At 45.4% G+C, this 23,545-nt stretch overlaps 1 protein-coding gene across 1 annotated transcript in view; it reads right to left on the minus strand.

The window, feature by feature from the left end:
- The window catches only part of LOC115317900 (carbohydrate sulfotransferase 11), a 51,801-nt gene that overhangs the window by 27,635 nt on the left and 621 nt on the right, over positions 1-23,545 (minus strand). The window lies entirely within an intron of this gene.

Genomic DNA, 23,545 nt, shown 5'->3' on the forward strand with positions numbered 1-23,545 from the left:
TCACGCGCAAGCTCCCCCACTGGCAATCATGGGGCACCGGCTGGGGTGCCGTGCTTGTTATTGTCTATTGGCGACGTGAGCGATCGAAAGCGTCGCTGTGGTCGGCCCACCACAATTCGCCGAATGCTGACTATGACGTCAGCAAAGGATGTCTCATGACGGAAATAAGAGGAATGTAGGAAATTCAATTTCGATGGTGTTGGCAGTGTTGCTTTGAGGTTGCTATGATTTCAGGCTTCCACCATTCCCCTTACAAACACCATCGAACTTGTTGTTCACAAGGTAATGACGTCACGAAACGTAACCGAACGAGGGCGCCACCGAAACATCTCGCCGCTAATACGAGATCAAATGACGAAAGTACAGCTTTGCAAGGCTTTTAATAATATGATGAAATCGACCGGCGGGCCGATCAGCGCCGTACCACAAAGCGCTGCGGCGCTGTCGGCGAAAGCGGGCGCAGCTTTGCACGCACGTACCCGCCGACTTTCGCGGATACAGCTGCAGCGCTTTGTGTGGCCGACAGCCGGTCGACGTCCTTGTCCCGTTGCTGAAAATATTGCACAGCTGTAGCTATAGTTTGTTTCAGCTTAAACCGCAACTCCGATAAATATTTTCGAAAATGGGATTACGACTGCTTTCAGTTCAGTCAGTGTCCCTGAATCACAAGGTCTAACTTTTTTTCATAGTGTATAGTTTTATAAATATCACGGCCCAAAGTTTGGTTTCAGAATTGTACGGCAAAACCGAAACTATCAGCAGGTGTGGGAAGGTAACACTGATGTCAGGTGTACGGCCGCCAGCGTTACTAAAAACAGCCGTCGAAACTTGGGCCGCTGGCGTCCACCGAGACCGAGCTAAATACGACAACAGCGCCACTCTTTATCATTTGTCTGTACTGTGGTCACCTTGAGCTTTTAGAAAGCCTGTTTTTGCGTAAATCCTTCCAAAACCTTGCAAATCCTTCCACAACCACGAATCTATGCCGACTTTAGAGCCGTCTCGACAAAGGTGCAGACGAGCTTGTACAGCCGGACAGCTTCAGGTCGTGGATAGCTGAGTCCTCCTTGGTCAAGGCTAAACATGGACTGATATTGCTCCGTCATGTGATGCATTTCCCTTAAGTTGCGCTTGCGTTCAGGACACGTCACCTGCAAAGTTTAGCGGGCTCTACACATTAGCCTTCCTTGCTTTCAATGTGAAATTCTTCTTGCTTTGCTAGGTTGAATGTTTCAGCTAATTACTTTGAAATTACGACACTTTTTACAAATAAAAAGAGTCACCTTTTGTTCGCAAACGAAGGCCAAGTAGCCAGCCATGTAAGTCAGTGGTGGCAACTCAAGTTCGGAAGAGACTTCATCGTACTTCATCAACTGCAGGATTTCCTGTTTCACGAGTGGAGTTGGCACATTTCATCGCCGTCTGGCACTCAGAACTAGAACGCGCATTTACATTTCCGGCAGCTTCCAAAATGCCAATACAAACCACACACGCGAGCGCAGAGTGACACTACGATATTTTCGCCGAGCACAGCGGTGCATAGGTGGGGGGAAAGCGAGTTTTGCTGCCTTCCGCAACCGCGGCAGCGCCTCGGTATCGGCGAAGCCAATGACAGGCAGATATTTTATTTGGGTCGCGGACACGGTGATAGTGCAGCAAGAGCGCGTTGGGCGCCTTCTCTATACTCCGTTTCACCTTATGTTGTACCGCAGCGAAGGCTGGAAGCGCGAGCTCATAGCGTTGGCAGCTGCCCTTACTGCACGATCGCTTGTGCCGCCGAGATCTGCCCCAGAGCAAGGAGCTCGCGCTTACAGCCGTTTCTGCGGTACAACATATTTTTTTTTTTTTTATTTAGGAATACTGCAGGCCAATTGCGGCCCAAGCAGGATTGGGGGTTACAAAAGTGGAGTAAAAAAAAAACGTAACACCAGGTAATCCGTGAAATGGGAGAGGGGAACAGGGGAAAATTATGCAAAAATTGTAATAAAGCACATGTAATAGCTCACAACAAAGTTGGGAGGGGTGGCGGCAGTGGGGAACAGGAAAATAAAACACAATGCAAAGAGTTACACATCAAACAAACGCTCAATCGACTCCAAAACATTGTCAGATATAAATATGTGATGAGGTAGGTTGTTCCATTCTGTTATGGTTCTGGGAAAGAAGGAGTATTTAAATGCATTTGTTCGAGCGAATACTGGAGTTATTTTATGCGGATGGTCATGCGTTGTGCGCCTAGTCGATGATGGGTGAAGAAAGGACGACGATTCAAGCCGGAGTTTTTTAAACCAGAGTTGATAAAGAAATTTTAGTCTAGCTAGCTTCCTTCGTGATTCAAGAGAGATGATGTTGTTACTTTGAATTAAGGCAGCAGGTGAGTCATTCGGGTGGTAGCGATTAAATATAAAACGAGCTGCTTGCTTTTGAACATCTTCCAGTATCTTGATATCTTTTTTTGTGAATGGATCCCAGACTGTACAGGCGTATTCTAACTTCGTTCTTATCAATGTGTTATAGGCTAAAAGTTTCACATGAGAAGGCACGTGCTTAAGCTTGTGCCTTATCATACCTAGTTTTCGACGGGCAGCTGCACAAACGTGTTCAATGTGTGAGGACCAAGATAAGTTGCTAGAAATTGTTATACCAAGATATTTAAAGCTCATCGTCCGAGAGATGTAATTATCACCAATAAAGTATTCATACTGATGAGAGGACTTTTTGTTAGTGATGCGCATGTACAAGGACTTTTCTTGGTTAAGCTTCATCTCCCAACGATCGCACCAGCTAGATACTGCATTAAGACTTTCGTTCAGAACAACTTGGTCCCTAGTAGAGTTAATATCCTTGAACAATAGACAGTCGTCCGCAAATAAACGAATACTCACGCTTTTATCTATACAAAAAGTGAGGTCATTAATAAAAATTGAAAAAAGAAGAGGGCCAAGGACACTCCCTTGCGGAACACCCGAAATTACAGGAAGAGGATCAGAATGGTGACCGACTACATCGACGAATTGTTTTCGCATTTGAAGATAAGATGAAATCCATTGAACAACTGTGCTGGGAAGGCCAATCTCATTAAGTTTGTACATTAGACCGGAATGAGGAACTCTGTCGAAGGCTTTGCTAAAATCAAAGAAAATGACGTCGACTTGACCAGGCCTATCTACTATAGAAGCAAAAGAATGAATAGTTGAAATGAGCTGAGTAGTAGTAGAAAGTCCCTTTCGGAACCCATGCTGAAAAGGCGAGATTATTTCATGTTTATCGAGGAAATCATTGATGTAATTAGAAATTATATGTTCCAGTAGTTTACACGAAGAGCTGGTGAGTGAAATTGGGCGATAATTTGTTAACATTGTACGGTCTCCTTTTTTAAAAACGGGTACAACCCGAGCAATTCGCCAATCTGAGGGAACAACGCCACATGAAAATGACATCTGGAAGATAACAACAAGGAATCTAGAAATCCACTCAGCGTAACGACGAAGAAATGCATTTGGTATATCATCAGGACCATTTGACGATTTAGGTTTGAGGTTAAGTAGCATCGAAAAGATACCTTCAGACGTGATGAACTCTGAGCTTATTTCAGTTTCTTCGTTAAAGGAGGAATGTCTAGTGTAAGACTTCGAGAACACTGACTGAAAAAAAAGATTAAACTCTGTAGCTATTTGTTGTTTGTCGTGAACCAACATTTCCCCAATCTTGACATAATCGACAGTTTTTTGTTGATTTGAGCTGAGGTGTCGCCAGAACTTCGCTGGATCTGTCTTAAGGAATCGCGTGAGTGTATTGGAATGATAGAACTGTTTACTTGTGCGAATTTTAGCTGCTAGTGCTCGCTTTAGGCAGGGGAGGGAGGAACTGCGAACTCGACTTCTACGGTTTCTTTTTACTTTCCGTACTAGATGAATTATTTCGCGTGTCATCCAGGGGTTTTTGCGGCGCACATATTTACTTTTATTAGGAATAAAGTTTCGAAGACAAAAATGACAGATTGATTTAAATTTATTCCATAAATAATTAACGTCGTTCCCAGAAAATGAATCTAAGGATAACTCAAGGTAATCTAGAACTGATTCGTCATTCGCCCTAGAAAAGTCTTTAATAGTTTTGCGCTTCTGGACCACAAAATCATCCGAGCTGCCCATGAGGCAGGAGAAAGAAACAAGCTTATGGTCGGACAACCCATCCTCCACTGATACCTGTACCTCAGACAGAGACATACTATAAAGGACAAGATCTAAAATGGACGATGAATTACCCTGGACGCGTGTGGGTACATTAACTGCTTGAGAAAGGTCACAGGCAAACGCAATGTCGAAAATGGTTTGGTCAGAGGGTGAGGAGGATGATAAATTATGCCAATCAACGTTAGGTAAATTAAAATCACCAACCAAGAGCATGCAGCTCTTGGAATACTTGAGTATATAATCATAAAGCCTAGCCAGGTATTCATTGCTTGATGAGGGTGAGCGATATACAGCGATCAAGATGAATGACTCCTTCCCGTAAGTAACACGAAGACACAGGCTTTCATGATCAGTCATTTGATCTAGCACTACAGCAGATAGGCTGCTTTTTAAAATGACGGCTACACCGCCACCACGGGAGGGTCTATCTCTTCGGTATATATTGTATGAACCAGCAACTATATCACGGTCATCGATTTCATCGCTTAGCCACGTCTCAGTTAATACTGTCACGTGAGGATCATGACAAAGCATTACACTTTCAAGCTCCACAGTTTTGTTTATTATGCTTCTGGCATTAACGTTTAGAAGGCGCAAGTACTGTGGTGGAGAGTGCCGGTGATGTCACGTGCTTTGAGGTTGGTGGTGCGTAGATGAAATTTTAACCCGTGCATTCTTGCTGTCATCCCATATAAACGTGTCGTCATCAATGCGAAGTTTATCGTTAACCATAAAGACACGCCTTCCATCAGCTTTATCACTCCTGGCACTCTCCCACAGCAGCTTACGCTTTCGAAATGTGCAACGTGAATAGTCATTTTCAATAAAAATGTGCGTGCCTTTCAGTTTTTTAGCGTTCTTCAGTATAGCCTGCTTTTCGTTATAATCTTGGAGGTACAAAATGACCGGACGATTAGCTTTCTTTCGACCGAGTCGGTGAATTCTACCAATTGAACAACATTTCACATCAAGTTTCTTCTCAAACAGTTCCCCGACTACGTGATCTTTAAGCTGAAGGTCAGTTTCATTATTTGGCTCTGGTAATCCATAAATCACTAAATTAGAGCGACGACTACGGTCCTCAAGATCAACAAGTTTTTCAGTTTGTTGTGCTGTGTTAGTCTGGAGCAAACTTAACGTGCTGTCGAGACCATCTATTTTGGATGTAGAAGAGCTCATGAGTTGCAGGAGTCTTTCCAGCTCAGTTACTTTAGTACGAAGGGAGGCTATTACTGCATCGGAAGCAACTAGCTGTGACTTCAAGTCGTGAATACCATTAAGGATCTCAGCTTGTCCTTTGAAAATGTTATCTAACAAGCAATCACTGTCGGGGCCAGGGTTTGATTCAACGTCCCCACAAAGCAGGAGCCGACAAACAAGAAACCAATAGTACATGATACACATAAAAGTGCCTGGGCATGGCAAAATAACAAGAAACCTATTGCTAGATCTTACTGAGCAATGTGCGTAACGAACCTGAACAGCAAGGTGAAACAGAGTATAGCTTTCAGCTCACAAGACCGCCCACCGATGTGCAGCGCCCCCACGGAAAGTGGGACAAGTTCTCCTCTCACGCGCGCTCTTTTCATTTCGGAACAATATCGGCAGGCCGCACCAACAGGGGGGATCGAGTGGCCGTGGCATTACAGAGCGTGACACATAATGCAATGAGCAGCTTTATCGAGCAATCATGTGTCACGGTTGTCCCGGTGTCATGTCGTTCGTGACGTTTCTGTCTTTCCTGTAGCTCGGAACGCAGATGTGTGAACCGGCCTTTACGAGCCTACTCTGATGTTACGCTTGAACGTCACGGAAAATTGGTCTTCTTGCCTTTTCGAGGTGTCGCCGCGGGTAGGAGTACTAGCGGGGTCCATTTAAGTGATTTGTTTGGCACACAAGCGTCAGTACAGGTTATGACTTTGTCAACACTGTCTGAAGCCTATTCCAATTGTAAAATAAAATGTCGAAGGCGCTTTCATGGTCCCTTTAAGTGTGCGTGCTTGGACGACATGAAGTGTCACAGCTTTGCGACCGGAACATTTTACGCGGTCACAATGTCCGCCCATATCAAAATATAACTGGGCGGTGTTTTTAAATACAACATTTAGCATTATTTCGCGTATTTAGTTCCCGGAAATTAGCAGCACATTCGGGAAGCTGAAGTTGCGTGGTATTTAAAATATGAAAAACGGTTTCCCTAGTCATTTAGTCGCACATTCACAAGAAATATTATTATTTATTTTATATAATGATCAAACCCGCGGCGTTTCTGTAACCATCAGTTCGAGACCAATTCTCTGTCGCTCGGTTAACAAGTATTCATACAACGCCGTAGCGCACTTCATCGACCCGCTGATCAATCTTGCCCTCTGCTACACCATTGTAAAACTTCATTACGTGTTTGAATCATCGCGATATGTGCCATAGGCCTTCAAGCGATAAAAAAGTGTTTTAGAATTGAATTGTAAAAAGTTGGTTGTGAAATATATTTATTATTTTTGTTTTACAAGCAATTCTTACCTCACTCTGAGTACCTATGCATTCAGCCATACTAACGTAAAAACGCGGCATGAGTAAACAAAGGGCAAGGGGAGCACAGCGTCATGCCCGAAGCCCGAGAAGCCCGGGCAATTGGCGCCTCGGAGTCGCGTCCAGCCGGCGCGCCGGCAAGCCGGCCGTTGCCGTGGGGCAAACGCCGCGACGTTGCGGCGCCGCGCCGCCGCCGTCCTCTACTTCTTTGTGTAAGCAGCCACACGGCAGACGGCGAATTCTATGAATCCCGATGAGCCAGTAAAATTAGTGGAGTGAGACACGTGACAGCGTCTCACAGGCGTTTATTCTAGACGCCAGCTGTTTCTATGCGACGCTCTAATTGGCCCAGTGAGTCGTAGCTTCCCCAGTTTCCTAAGTCATACTTTGGCACTACACGTTGCGCCGTCTAGCGGCTGCAAAATAAAACTAATTCCGTAGGCCATGGCGGCCCGAGTCGCGGGGACAGCGGGCGGGCGCATTTAGAAACCACGTGTGAACGTGGAATTTCGGATTGGCGTGAGCCTCTTTCAAACCGTTTTTCATAAAAGTGAGTTTCAACTTCACGTCTCTATGACCTCACCGGGTTCCTGTGACATCTCGCCTACGCCTAGAGCTTCCCCCCAAAACAAAAGTCACTACAGCGGCGTGAAAGACTGCCACAGTCGTGAAGGTGACTCAAGCGTCAAACTTTACCCCTTCCCTTCGAGATCTTGGGAAGCGACACGGCGAAAAAGTGGATTACTGCAGTGCGACGCATCAAGTAAGTGAATTTTACATTACTTGTTGAAGTGAACGAAAATAGATGTGCAGGTTTAGAAAGTGGTCTGACAAACTCGTTTTGGAAGCCACTTGGCAAAATAACATATTTATACAAGTTGTTTTACGAGTCTCTTGGACAGCCACATAGAGAAATAAGATAGGAAAAATCGAGCCGATTTTTGGCTTCGCTGTGACTTCGAGAATCAGGCGATCAGGTCTTCAAGCGAGATGCCCGCGGGCCCCTTCCGGCACTTGTAGTTGTATAGGCGTGCATTTTGTTGCGACCGCGCGCGGCGTTCGGCACGCGCGGTCGCAACAAAAACCTTTCAAACCTGCGAGTTTTAAATTGTGGATTTTCGTAGAACAAATTTTCGTTTGTTTCGGCTACCAAATTAAATGCTGAGTCTGGTAAAAAAAAAATGTACCGGGCGTGCAAAAAACAGGATCCAGAAGTTTTTTTGTTTTTTTTTTAGAAAAAAACTTATGCGCAGCGTAAATATCCTTCTCGCCCGTACACTTTGTTGCCTGACGTCCCTTTACACCAGGCTTGTGTACAGCATGCTGAGTTTGGTTCTAATTACCCACATTTTATTCTATTGTCGTGGGGGCGTCGGGAGGAGAGGACGGCCGAGCGAGGTGCGAGCGGGGGCCAGCCGGCGAGGAAGGAGGAAGAGCGTGCTGCACGAGGCTGGGGCCGGGCAGGAACGATAGAGCCGTTCTGGCTGGTCTGGCCCATGGCCATCCCCGGAGCATTCCACCAGCGAGGTTCCGACCAGGACCGGCGTAAACGACGAGCCCTAGCCATACCGTCCTAGGACATGACGACCCAGAAGTGGTTCCGCAGCGAGACTCTGGCTGTGATAGCCCGGAACAGCTTGCCTATGCAGCGCTGGCGTGGGAAGGACTATCCGCGGGCGTGGACACGGACTCCGACTGCGAGCCATGAACGACGGGCGACAACTAGGGTGGGGGGGAAGGGGGGGGGGGGGTCCGAACTGCCGGCGGTCGAAGACAGTCAACCGGGGAGTACAGTAAACCCATTCGCTCCCTTTTCGTTGTGTTGTGTCACTTCCTGGGAGACGAGCGAAGCACAGACCGATGGGGTGGCGATTATTATAGAGCAACCCCACAAGTTGTGAAGACAACTCAAACTGGTGTCCAAATGACAACTCTAGATAATGCTCTAAACACTTCGACCTATCAAAGCTCCGATGGTCTTAAAAAACGCATAAAGAACCAGGGACATGGCGCGCACGTGCCTACGGGGTACCGCTGAAATTGAGGTCGCCGCCGCTCACCACGGCCCTCCGACGGGCAGACTGGCCGCCCCATTAACAGAGACACCTCCGCTTGTTGCACTGAATGCAGCACTCTTGTAGCGCAGCCTGGCCATTGCCGCCTGGTTCCCATGCACCTGCGCTATCTTGCCCCGAACGACACATAAAAGCATGATATCGCACAATGTGAAAGCGATCGATCATGACACCGCCTTTGTTGCACTTCCTGCGTGATGACTCATTTGCAAAAGGTACTGTGAGGTGCGCGGAAAGATAAAATTGTTTGTGCGACTGGGTGCTGATGAGGATCATGCGAGTCCCTTAATTATATCGCAGCCGTGCGAACGTTATAGTTGACGCAGTCATAAAATGTTATATCCTCACCGGCACCAACTTGGCAACAGTAGCCGAAATTCACACTAGCCTTTCTGTGCTACAGAGAAAGGAGCGCTAACCGTTTGGAGCGCTTCCTTAACTCCGACGTTACCGCGCCGCCTCGAGGCGCCATCAATCCGTTGGCGTCTCGTCGTCTGCCGTGAAGCGAAGAGCGAACGCCGAGGAGAAACGAAAGTGAACATCCCCCCGCCCCCTTTCCCAGATACCCCCCTACCCTTCACAGCTTGTTGAGACATTGCTGAGGGCGCTGGCAAGGAGGACCCAAACCAACCCTGAACCCCACGCAGTAGTTGCGAAGCGAGAGTCTCCTCGCCCACTAGGATGGCCCGGGAGCTCACGTGACCAACCCTGCTAATATCAGCGCTCACCGCGACTCATCAAGGCAATGCTCCTCACACTCGCATCATCACGCAGACTAATGCAATCACCGGACTCATATCCCCCCTACGACTCACGTCTTGATTCAGGCTCATGCTCGTGAGCCTCGAAACTCCCAATCACACTCAAGAGATCTCAAAACTCACGCTCATGAGTACTTCACTTACAGCTGAAGCTTACACTCACACTCATGAGTCCTCAGAGGTCACGCTCGCACCCAGGCTTATCAGTTTTCAGAACTCACGCTCAAACTTAAGAGTTCTCAGGACTCAAGCTCACACTGAAGAGTTTTCAGAACTCACGATCACACTCACAATCGAACTCACGCTCCTGAGTTCGCAGGACTCAAACTCACGATCAGACTCACGGTCATGAGTTCTCTGTACACACACTCACACTCACACTCATGAGTTCACGTAACTCAGTATCACACTCACAATTTTTCGAGACTCGCGGCCTCACTCACGATCACGTCAAATCTGACGGTGAGCGTGAGTGATAGTGAGTGATCGCATTCATGAGTGAGAATGCTGAGGTATGTTTCCAGAGCAAAAAGCCTGGTTAGGCTCTCATAGGTCCAATCTGTATACCGTTGCCCAGAAACCGCTCCCTCTATTCTTTTAGCAACTATTTCCAACTCTTTGTCGCTGCAGAAAGTTTGCTTTGAATTATGTTGTCTAGTTTCACCATTTACTTCTCTGGCAAAATTCAGCTTAATACGCTTGTGATCACTACCAAGACTTTTGGAACCTTCTTCATTTATTTTCTTTACTTGTAACTTACCATATATTTTATGTGACATGAGCACGTAATCTAATGTTGAATGTAGATTGCCAGTTTCTCACGTTATGTGCCCGTCGCACTTCTGACTGGTATTACATCAACTAAGTCATGTTTTTCCACCAGTTCTTGTACTATGCTTCCAGTTGAGTCCGTATGCCCATCAGACTCTCGATATGGGCATTCATGTCTCCCATAATAATTATTTCAAAACCTTCCCCTGGCTCACTAATGTCTCTTGATATGCAATCAATCATTTTTCTGTTTTCCTCTTTAGCACCTGTCCCTGTCCATAAGTGAACAACTCCAAGGACTGTTGATTCCCGGCGACTTTTCCTTTCAGCCCCAAATGTTCAGCGCTTTCCTTTCTGGTCCTTTGAAAGTCAATGTTTTTCTTAATAAATGCTCCAATTCCACCTCCCTTCCTCGTTCCCCCCATTCTGGTGCATTGTTCCCACACATAGTCAGGGTTGCAAGGTGGCTGCTCCATGTCTCCGAGATGTGTTTGCACAAACCCATACACCATTAAATCCTCCTTTTTTAGTTGCTAATCTACATCTTCCCATTTTAACCTATTTCTACCACCCTGCATGTTAATATATCTAATGTCTGGTTGCGCTGTTTGTTTATACCTGCTCTTACGTTTTCTCCTTTTTTTAACCCTGGGTGCCTCTCCTGACTTCGTTGGGTTTTCAGTTACTTCAGTGTCCCCAGGGGCCTCGGTCCCCCCAAAAAAGCAGTCACCGTGCGGCCCATTCTATCCCCCACCCTGTAACCCGTGGCCTCACTGTAGTGAATGCCATCTGCAAAAGGGCGGGAGCCAGCCTCGTACACTTCCTGTTTACTTCCATTACGTCGTACCGAAGCTGTCGACTCATACCCTTAATTACTCTGTTGGCTTCGACAACCCTCCTCTCCGCTGCCCTGGACTGCCCCCAAACTTCTGGAATGGTGCACACAACCACGTGCACTTTCTCAGACACGTCCCTCAGGTTACGCATTCCCACGTTTAGCTGCTTTCCAAGGTTCTGGCTCCTACCCTTGAGCACATCATTAAGCCCCGCATGAACTATTACTAGGTTCCTTCCCTCCCGGTTATCCCACACCCCCTCACGTGCTGTGGTCATAGCATCCGCCATACACTTCCCTGGCTGGACCTCTACGGTTACCGTCAGGTCTCCCTTCACCCTGTTATGTACACCCCTCTTAACCCGTGCTACGTTAGAGCTCCCCACTACCAGTACCCTAGATCCCCCTGGTAAGGGTGGCGATGTGGGTTAGCTGGTTCATACTGACGAAAAGGCAAACAGGACAAGCAGCGCTTGTCCTCTCTGCACTTCCTCTAGTCCCCGTTTTCTGCGCGCTGTTTGCCTTTTCATCCCCCTGGTACCTGAGCGCCTTTGTCCTGCGACTTATTTCCTGTCACCTGACTGCCCGACGCCTGCTGCTCGAAGGCGCCATTGAGCTGAGTGTCACTCAGCTCTCCAGCGTCGTCGAGCCCGCCAGCCAACAGGCTGGACTGCCGACCACCAGTGACCCCAGCCTGCAGACTGGCGGTTAGTCTCGCTAGAACTGACACTTCCTCCTTTCTTCCCTCCCTACTCTCACTCGCTCGAATTACCCCTTCCAGGCGCTCTACCCTATTGTCACACTCCCTCTTACGCTCTTCTAAACCCGCCTTCCATACCTCCCCCAGGTCTTCCGCCTGCTTCTCGAGGCCGACCCGCTGCTCCCTCTCATGAGTAAGCTGCCTAGTCTGCTCCTCAACCTGGGCCTCGAGACCCACCCGCTTGTCTCCTTCTACCTTAAGCTGGGCCTCAATCTCCCGAACTCTACCCTCCCATTCCCCAGTTACCTGCTGAAGCTTCACACAAAGGCGACACTCAAAACTCATCCCCGCCGCCTCCTCCAGACTCCCGAAACCCGTCTCCTCTAGGTAACACCACCTCCCACACCCCTCGCACTGCACCAACCCGTCCCCACCCCTGTCATGCCGACCCAAATCTTGACCCATGTCGAGACCGGGAACAAACTTTCCCTTCCCGCCAAAAATTCATACAGAGCCTGCTTTGCGAAACTAACTTTGACTGCTGCTGTTCACACCGGTTCAAACCTGACCTGCGGGAGTATATCCAACTGTCGCGCACCTAGCGGCAATGTTGAGAACTAAACCGATGTGTACTACATAAATTATGTGAGGGCGTTTCTGACGCAGCCCTCGGCTGGTGTAGCCAAACGCTGTGTTAGCGTTTTATGTATGTTTTACGTTATTAGTTCGTTTTATGCTTTTCGCCGCAGTGCCAAATGTTTTAAGAATGGGTCACTTCAGGTTTCCTTGAGTCCAAGCTTAAGGTCTCTCGATGTCCCAATGAACTTCTTCAGGAAGGCTCTGTGACAAGCTTCTCAGTACGGTATCCCGGTACTTCGTCCCACAACTTACGGTATCTTCTGCACACAACCGAAAACGATGATTTATTGATCACGAGTGAAAAAGAGGGAGAATATTTCCTTAAGTTAAAATAAGTGGTAAATGCGGAGATTTTGGCAGCTGCAAGGCCAGCGCCGTGTACTCCAGACCATGGATTATGTCAATAACATAGAATGATCTACGTATATACAGTGAAATAGCCATTTACAATGAAAAGCGTCCCAGGAACCAACGTCACGGCGCTACCACCCATCCTCGTTGGGGAAGCGTTAACCCCGGACCAACCACTTGTCATGAATATGAGGAGGAGGGGTGACTACGTCCGTCGGACGGCAGAGCGACTGATCCGAAAAGGATGTATGATCCCTCCAGAAAAGTTTACATCATAACGACAGCAGTCGCGAAGAGAACTACATACTAGAAATACCGTGTCAATCATTTTCACTTCGTTTTGTGTCTCCAAAATAGTCCTGAAGATATTTGATCGGTTCTCAGTGTGCTCCGTGGACTTAGATGTTTTGAGAGGAAGAATGACCGGTTATGGCGCCGCTCAAATCAATTATCCTCTCTAAAGTTCATCTCCAGGAATTCGGGGCGTGAACCACCTGCGCGATCTCTTGAAAGATGTGCGAAAACAGCTAAATAATAATAACATGTACCCGGTAAAAACCAAAAAAACAGTGAGGTCTCCAGGCATATTAAGATAACTTCCATTTATTTGTCCAATACACTTTTCATTACCCTAAAATCTTTTTGGGGTTCCTGGAAAAAATATTCGATTTCCTCTGTTGACTCTCATAAAAATCTTCGTTCCCTTTCTAGTTCTATGAATCTAGCCTCTAACTGAAACCTCTTAGGTTCCCTGAGAGTTCAGTATGTAAATATTCATCTCTTGCCCAGAAAACGTATCTTTCCTGTATCATTAAAAATACTCCAGGAAGGAGCACCTTACTTTTTCGAAATTACATTTATGTAAACGACGTCTTTGCAATTTTATTTGGTTTAATTTACTAACACCGGAATCCCTAGCTCTGTGTTTAGCAACTGGGACAGTTCTGCAAGTGAAACAAGCTTGCAAGACGCTAACAATGCAGATAAGTTAGAGAACAAAAAAAAAATATTTCCACCGTAATGAAAATTGTTTAGATGAGAGGCGTGCAATGATAACAATGGCTGCGTGAAAATGGGGACTAATTAGCAAACCATTACCGTGTTCCGCATATTGCACTACTAGAACCTTTGAAGAAGAGTTTTAAGCGCGTTCCCAAATTATACAGTGACCCCTAAGCGCTCGCCTAAAGGCATGCTTCAAAGACTCATATAGTGCTGTAAGCGGAACACAGTAACGATTTGCTAAATGTTCTCACAACTAGTAGGGCTATTCCAGTCGCTTTCTCTTCGCGAAAAAAGAAATGCCTACATAAAGCTGTTATTACATCTACTCAAAGTTTTTTTGTACATGATTCCCCAGGAAATTTCCGAAATTCACCCTGGTTCTTAAGATAAGAGTCGCTGAATGTGGCTACTTCGAAAGGATTATCTTCCAAAAGAACGAACCATTAAATATTTTTGGGAATCACGCTTCCACCACGAACCGGCAGCGTACTACTCTATTGCTCAAACTTATTGCTTCACCTTATTAAGGGGTTTTAATACATGTTTCCGGGGGAACTTAGCGATATGAGCCCTGGTTGTTGAGATAAAAGGTTATGAAGACTTCAAAAGAATTGTGTTTTAAAAGGGCAAACCCTCGCATATTTGTGGAAGTGCACCTCCACTAGGAACCTCTGGCGTGCAAACTATATGACGAATTATTTTAGAACTTACTCAAACCGTTTTAGTACATTATTCCATGGGAACTTCGTGAGAATCTCCCCGGTTATTGAGACAAGAGAAGATGAATGTGGCTACTTTGAACGAATCACATTCAAAAGAGCAAACCCTTGAGTTATTGGGACGTCACCCCCACCGGAAACCTGCAGCTTCCAACCTTAAACCTGGCTTGAAATTATATAAGCGTCTACACAAAAAAAATTGATTACATGATTCCGTGTGAACTTTGCGAGAGAGGTCCTGGTTTTTGAGATAAAAGGCGCTGAATGTGGCTATTTAAGTAAAAAAAATTATGATTCGTAGGAGCAAACTTACGAAATATAGAGGAGGTGCGTCTCCGCTACTACTCTGCAGGATTCAATGTATTTGGCGTTCAACAATTGAAGTATGCACCCAAATAGGTGTATTACATTCTTACCAAGGAACTTCGCAGGACTCGCCCCAGTTTTTCAAAGTGGCTCAATTTAGCCACTTTGACAAAATTCTTCTCCGAAGGAACGAACTGGTGAGGTGTTCTTAGGAACCACGTTTCCTCTTGAAACCTGCAGTGAATCATTGATTACGGCTTGAAATGTTTAAATACGTTGCAAATATTTGAACTGCTTGATTTCTATTGAACCTTTCTATATTCGAGATACTTGACCCGCGAAATTGGCTCCTTTTACAAATTCAGACGAGATAGAAAAAATCATGAGGTATTATTAACCATGAAAGTGGGCCGCAAACGTTTACTGACCATGCAAGCCGTAGAAAAACTGCATCACCGCCTTGACTTACGGCGCGGCGTGTGTTGTCGAGACCCGTAATGCGTGCATGAGCGTCCTTTCGTACCTGCAGGCGGGACAACTCGCCCCCTTCCGGCCGGCACTTTCTTATTCTCACGAATACGGCGCCGGGCATAGCTTCGATAGCCGCCGTTGGCTGCCATGCCGCAGCTGTGTCTCGGTGGTGGGATGAGTGGCAGAAGCTGCGATATCAACCCTATCTTACGCTATCTGGCATGTAATTGTTTTGTCCAGCTCAGCGGCCAGGGAGACAACCATTCCGTCTTTTCTTCTTTTCCCCCTTTTTTTGTTTCTACTTTTAAGGGGTTTTAGTATTATTTTATATTTTTATTTAATAAGCTGTGCCATATACAATAAATTGATGCTTTCTGACTTAAGTGCCAGTGACTGGTTGAGTGGGCAGCAAGCACATTCAAAATTAAAAATCTTCTGAAACAAAAACAACACTTAGCACTGCTTACGAGTAGAAATGCGAAAGGATTTCTACACGTAAGCAATGGTCCGGACGCAAGCACGCAAGCAGTACCTGCTGCGGACGTAGAAGTTACGTCCGGAGCAAGAATAAACGCGAACCTTCTAGAAGACTGTGTACTAGCTTTGCTTTCCCGTCCCTGCGCGCGGCATTATAGAACAATAACCACGATAATTGCCATCCCAATTAATCTTTTTCTGTCAAATTCAGTGTCACGGTTCAATTATTCACACCGAAACAGTTTGTTTCTAGAATGAACCTTCCAGGCGCCTGCTCCCTGCGCCTACAGGCACCACACAGCACGTGCATTACGTTAAATTTCTCCACCGAAGCTTAAGAAATAGCGTTTACTACAAATAAATGTCACCATTCACACAGGTTCCGATAATTGCCTTTTTGCCAGCATAAAAGATCCCATCCATTAATTTTTTCTCCAAAGAACAGTGAGTGTGCAGATATCACGGTGATAATTCATCATAATATAATATACAAGACTATGGTGCGGAAAGCATACAGAGAATTTCAAGTCCAAGGCAAAGTTCTTTTAACCGAAACATGGCTCACCCCCGAAATTCATTACCCTGAAATTTTCCCCTCGTGTATAAATTTCAGTTTCTATAGATGTGATAGTATGTACAAAGGGGGGGGGGGGGCAGTACAGATAGCTGTGAACAACCGCCTGACGGTATCACAAGTGACTCCTGCACCGGGCTTAGAAATGGTTTGGTTATACCTTTCATCACATTCTTTTCAGTCATTGGCCTCTGCTACAGACCACCTGACAGTAATATTGCCTTTGTACATTTATTACAAGAGTGTCTCAGTGATATATCCTTAAAATTTCCTAAAGGAACGCTTATACTTTTAGGTGATCTTAACTACCCCTCCATCGACTGGAATAAGTTAACAGCAAATGAAAATGAATCAGGATGTTTCATCAATATGTGTTCGGATTTCAACTTCACACAACTGATTAGTCAGCCAACTCGAATCACTGGTCACAGTAGCAACATACTTGATATTTGCTTATCTACGGGTCCAAATGTGATCCACAACCTTTCACTACTACCTGGGCCCAGTGACCACCTCGTTGCACATTTTAAGTTTTTGTTTCCTATTCTGGGCAAATCTAGTCTTCATAAACAAATAAGGAATTACAACAAAGCCGACTTCAAGTCTATTACCACTGAAAATGAGACATTTTATGTGTTTTTCAGGGAGGCGTTCCATAGTTACTCCATTGCGGAAAACTAGCTCCGTTTTATAAATAGATTACCATACCTCGCGAAAAAATACGTGCCTCTGGTGAACAACAAGACAGATAGACACAACCCCTGGTATACTAAAGCAATCAAGCGACTAGGCAATAATAAAAAAAAACGCGCTAAACAGAAGCCCTTAAACAAAGAGACATAAAATAAATATGAAGAATGCGAAAAATATATAGATATGAAATTCCAAAAGCCAAATCAAAATTTTACGGTACCGACCTATTACAAGTATTAACCCAAACACAAACAACAACACAAACAACGACAAACAACGACAAACCCAAACAGTTCTGGAACGTAATCAATCCTAAGCCGTTCACCCCTCTTGCTCTCACCACTGACGGAGGTCCAGTTCTCTCCGACGACCAGTGTGCTGATCGCCTAAACTACTATTTTTGTTCCGTGTTCACCAATTAAAATCTTAACAACATTCCGGTACTTCCTGCCCTTACTCATCCGTCTATGGAAACCATTACCATCGACTATTCTGGGGTTATCAACGCTTTTGAAAATCAGAAACTTTTCTCGAGTTCTGGCAATGACCTCATCAACTCAAAAATATTCAAAAATACGAAGCATGCATCATCTCTGTTTTAACCAACATTTTTTGTGAATCCCTTTCGCCAGGTATCGTCCCTCATGACTGGAAAATTAGCCGCGTCATCTCCATACATAAGTCCGAAAACCGAAATTCGCTCTTAAATTATCGCCCAATATCACTGACCAGCATTCCTTCGAAAATCTTGGAACATATCATATATTCTAATGTTATAAGATATATCGAATCTAATGGCTTTTTACCATAAAGCAACACGGATTCAGGAAAGAATTGTCATGCGAGACCCAACTCCTCGAATTCATACATAACATTCATTCTAATTTGGAACATAAACGACAAACTGACGGTAACTTCCTTGATTTTTCGAAGGCCTTCGATAGAGTACCACATAGCCACCTTATAATGAAACTTCAATTAAAAATTGACCACTTTATTATTACTTGGATTTGTGAATTTCCTTCTGATCGCTGTCAGTATACCGCTGTTAATAACTCAGCATCATCCAAAATGAGCGTAACATCTGGCGTCCTTCAAGGAAGCGTGCTCGGACCACTCCTTTTTTTTTAACTCTACAGCAATAACCTCCCTCTTCGTGTTTTTTCGACCATCCGCCTTTTCGCAGACGACTGCGTAATCTACCGTACTATCTCAAGAACCAGCGACCACTCATCCCTGCAAACTGACTTGTCATCCATTACAAAATGGTGTGATAATTGGCAGATGTGATTAAACCTAGATAAATGCAAACTACTCACCTTTTCTCTTCTCTTGTCACCGTCTTCTTACAACTACACCATTAAAGATTTTATACTCGGTTCATCTTCATCTTACAAATATCTTGGTCTTCATATCACTACCGATCTAACATGGACCACCCACGTCAATCACATTGTTGCTAAGGCAAACAACACACTTGGTTTTCTCCTACGGAACATGAGACTCACACCCCCTAAAGTAGAACAAATTGCACATCTAACATTAGTACGCCCAAAACAAGAATACGTTGCATCCATATGGCCTCCGAGGCAAACTTATCTGAAATACGAACTAGAACGTGTCGAAAGAAGAGCACTACGATTTATTTATTCAGATTATTCTGATCACACAAGTGTGTCTGAACTGCGTAAACGAGCAAACTTCCCTGACCTCACTTAAGGCGGAAAATATTTCGTTTCACACTGTTCTACAAGATTTACCACCATAACCCAACAATTAGAAATAAACTATTTCCTCCTCCCACTTTTTTTTCCGAGATTAGATAACAGCTGTAAAATACAACCTATCTATGCATCCACGACTTCTTACGCTAACTCTTTCATACCTTTTACAATTAATGGATGTAACGCTTTGCCTAACAACATATATTAACATCTCACAATATAGTTGTATTTAAAATAGTGCTAGGTGTGTTTTTACAATCCACAATGAACTAGCACTTTTTGAACATGAGTGTATGTGAACCTTTTGTCAACTTTTGTTTGAATATTTTGTTGAGTATTTTTGTATTGTTGTCCATGATTGTATATGCTTATATGCTTTTGTTATTGTCCTACAAATATGACCTGCCCATCCCTTGTATAATGCCCTGTTTTAGGGCCCTTCAAGGTACTAATAAATAAGTAAATAAATAAACTTAGGAGACGTCCGCCCCTGTTGTCTTTTCCTTGGACTTACACGCTTCCTAATTATAACGCACCGCAGGCTCAGGTGTTACATTATGACCATTTTTATATAACTTTCCAATCTGTCATGCATACAATGTCTTGCTTCGACATGCCATAATGCTTCTGGTACACATTATTGGTAAGCAGATGTCAAAGCCTCAAAGAGCTCTGACACTCTAAGATCATTCGGTAACGTACGTGTATAGTGCGTTGTAACAGCGAACACCGCACTTACGACGGGCTCTTTTATAGGTTTCCCCACAGATCATCAGTCGGGGTATCCCTTCGTTGATTTCATCGCTATCTCCAGCTGCAACTATAGGATTTATGCGTACGCCAACCGACGCGGAAGCTATCCTGTGGACGTCATGCCACTCTTTCATGGCATACAACCGTGGACCGGGCACGCTTAAAGAATCTAACGAATTCTACAATCCGGGGCCTGGAAACAAGTAGACAGACACAAAAAAAAATTCTTGAGACTGCGCTAATACTGTGGGAACGTCGCAACTCAGGCAGACTGAGAGGCAATATAAGGACCACCTTCGGGCTGCAACACAGTACACATACGTTTTGTCGCAGCAGGCGAGGGTAACTCCATCGAGGGCCAAAAAACAAGCTGATACTCTAAAGCAAGACGACACAATTCTTGGGAGCGTTGTCCTTCCACCGAACATCCAGCCAGCCTTAGGTAAGTAGTCGAAATCCTGCCAAAATACGATACTGCGTCCTGTAAACAAGTTGTCTCTCGCAAGGGTATCTTAAAAAAAAAGCGACTTCACAAGACAAAGAACGGTTTGTTGTCGACGGCGTCATTGTCATCCTTCGTATGCCTGCCGTGTTTTTTCACGAGGGGCTGCAAAGCTGCGCGCATCGTCGACTAGTTCAGGGAACCTCACTTGAATCAATTCACTTCTAATGAGGAAGGTGGCTTTGCAGTTGTTACGCGAGACACGTTCAGTGAGAAGACACGACAAGCAATCCTCAAGAACTTCAAACAAGTGTGTCCAGGACACTTGACGAAGCTTAGGTCACGCACCAAGGATCTTTGCGGTGTAATGAACTTAACGGGGTTGCAATAAAGCGTGCAATGTAGCAAGAGGCAGCGTCTGAACATTTTCTTTTCTGCCAAAACTTACAAAACTTACTCTTCGCTGGCCATCCAAACGACTCGGCAAACACTTCGCCCAGAACGGCTGCCTGGTCGTCACTCGAGCTGGAGCTAAGCTGGTATCTTCGTCGCTGTCACTGCGTTTTATTAGACCTCCTGAAATTAACTGCAACGATGTCATCGCCGCAGTATGCTCGGGCGAGTCGGACATGACGACGGGAACGAAAGCAAAACATACCAAGCTTCCCACCCAGCAATGGAAACGAAAAAGCCGCGAAACTCCTTCACTCCGCCGTGGGAATGTCGATAACGAAACTGAAACGTTGCAAGAGACAACTACACATCGTACTCCTCCGAAAAAGGCTGCGCGGAGAACTACTCCGGACCGCTCGACGCGCTCCGCCACTTTTCCACGGAGCGGTTGGAGCCGCTCGGCGAGCGCCCCACTGGCTCCACATATACAAGCGGCACACGGAGAGATTGCTCTCATCTCGCGAGGGAAACAAGAATCCGCTCGGCGAGCGCGCACCGAGCACTCGCAATTTGCCAGGGGAAGGGGCTATTACAGTTGAATTTTATCTACACTTCTCTTTCTCACAACGTCCTGTCTACCAAATGGACCAGCGAAGTAAACCTCTCTCCCCCCCCCCCCCCCCGCCCCAAACATACACACAACGCACAATAGAAATTTCTCGACACAATATTCCATGAATGTATTGGGCATCTGAACCAAGCTGAAGAAAAATTTTTGGTCTGAGGAAATAAAGCGTTACAAAACTGAAAGACATGGCAGTAGCATACTTTTTACTTTTGCACGTGTAGAAGAACCATTCATTTCTATTAGAAAGGTAGAAAAGCCAAAGGCTATCTATCGGGTTGCTCACCGACAGCAACTACCAGGAAAGGGGGGGGGGGGGGCATGATTGTGAAGGCAGCTGGTGTCCAATGCTTGTGCCTTTCTGAAAATTTAAAGTAAGACTTTTAAAGCAAAATGACCCCAACTATTTCCACAAAACAATCTTTCATTCCATTTCTCATACTAAAAAGTTGGTATGAGGAACTTTGCCGGGCTGACACGGTACAGATTCTGGTATTCATCTGCGTCTAGAAGCTTCTGTCAAATCGTGTCTAGCACGACGCAAGCGCTTTGCATCTCCACTGAACCGTTCAGCCAGCAAGACCTTTCTTGTGGGGCTGTCGTGAACCAGCCGAGGTTGGAGTTCGACCAGGTTCGACTTCTTCTAACTTCTTGCGAAAAGTTAGAAAAAGATTCGACTGCTATTCGCACGCGTGACATGCTGGCCAGTTGGCTTCGGATTGGATGGTGATGGCTAAGGGATGAATTAAGGGCAGCACCGATTGGTTATTACAGTTAATACAGTACAAAAAATTAAGTTATTTACTTGTTCAGTAGTAAGAGTTAGTTTCTTTCATTTGCATCTGTTTATACAATTAAAATAACCCTTTGAGTGAAAACAAAATTGTGTAGACATAGACATGCTTGCCACGCTGTCCACGAAGTCGAACAAGTCAAATCTGGTTAAAAGTTTCGAAGGTTTGTCGAACCAGTTTGACACAGTCGAACCCCGAATGCTCGACCTAAAAATCCGGTTTGCCAAAAGTTCGCGGCACCCCTACTTTCTTGTGGCCGTGGTGTACTGAAGGCGCGAGCACGGAGTGAGTGAAGGCGTCTCCAAATCAGTGTTGTACACGTTCCTCAAAAAGAGGAACGAAAGGTCGTTCCTCGTTCCTTAAGATTTTTGGAACGCGTTCCCGTTTCAAGTTCCATCTGAGAGAAAGGAACTCGTTCCCGTTACTGTTTAAAAAATGTAACGTATCGTTCCTTATACGTTACATTTATATTTTTGCTAATTACCGTATATAATTAGATCAAACAAAGTTTGTTTTTTATCTATCCCATCAAATGGCAACATACAAATTTGAATGCCGTGATGCCACGAGACAAAAAAAAAAAAGAAAAGCAAAGCTGAAGCAAGGTTCTATTTGTTGATGTATTCATCTTTAAAAATTCCAGCGTTTTACCATATTCATGCTTCTGGTGGGCGATTCAGACGAGCCAAGTGCACTGTTAGCCTGGAAATTGGAGCGGGGTCAATTTTATTGTTCTTTATTAGAGGGCTACCACACGTTGCACGAGCGGTTTACAACCTTCCACGTTTCAATCTAACAAAGTCCCTTGTTGGAACTTAATAAGAGTTGCTTTCCGATTTTGCTGTCCGCAACACGAGCCCGCATTTTTTGTCAGCACTTCGTTGGCAACGCTAAACAACCTTTCCACCGAAGCACTTGAAGGCACTGCCGTGTTGTACTTGAGGAAAAGGCGGTGCAATCCCTCGAAGCTCTTCATCTGCGACAGAGGGTAGTCGATTGGCACCAGCAGGTACCGCGACAGTTCGTCTTGTGCTTCGGGCTGAATGGTCTGCTGCCCGAACGAGAAAAAATATTCTGGTGTTGTGGAGACGGCAACATCTGCCATGGCACCTGGGGTCACCGAAGCTAGCTCTGTCTTGAGGTAGTTGGACACTTGGTCACGCATAGAACCATCTTCAATCCACGAGAACTTGAACCTTGGAATTAAGCAACTGGAGATCACCAGCTCACTCTCGTTCCTTTCTAGTGTCCAAACCTGACCTGTGATTCCGGACTATTAATTAGACGGGAAACATTTCTTCTCCTTCTCAATGCCGGTGAGAACCGAATTTGCGAGGGGACCGCAATATGCAATTTCTTTCATGGCCTCGTACTTTATTCGTTTTTCAAGGTTGGCCAGGGTAGGAAGCAGATAACCAATAAACATGTGCTCCTGTCGCTGAAGGACGTCCAGCGCACAGGAGAGTGGCTTCATGACCTTTGGCGTGATAAAAAGTGGAGGGATGCATTACTTCAAAACTCAAGGAAAACATACAAAATACTAACAAAATACCAATATTAGCAAAGATGCAATATATCGGTGCCAACTACTTAGACAATACACTTTCGGCTCGAAAGCGGGCTTTTTCGGTCCCAAAACCGCAAGTTCACGATCGAGTATTCTGGGGTGCTCCCACTTTCTTTTCAATGATCCCATGCAGTGACGACATGGT

Source organism: Ixodes scapularis, unplaced genomic scaffold (genome assembly GCF_016920785.2).
Source record: "Ixodes scapularis isolate PalLabHiFi unplaced genomic scaffold, ASM1692078v2 PGA_scaffold6__148_contigs__length_123643588, whole genome shotgun sequence".
NCBI lineage: Eukaryota > Metazoa > Arthropoda > Arachnida > Ixodida > Ixodidae > Ixodes > Ixodes scapularis.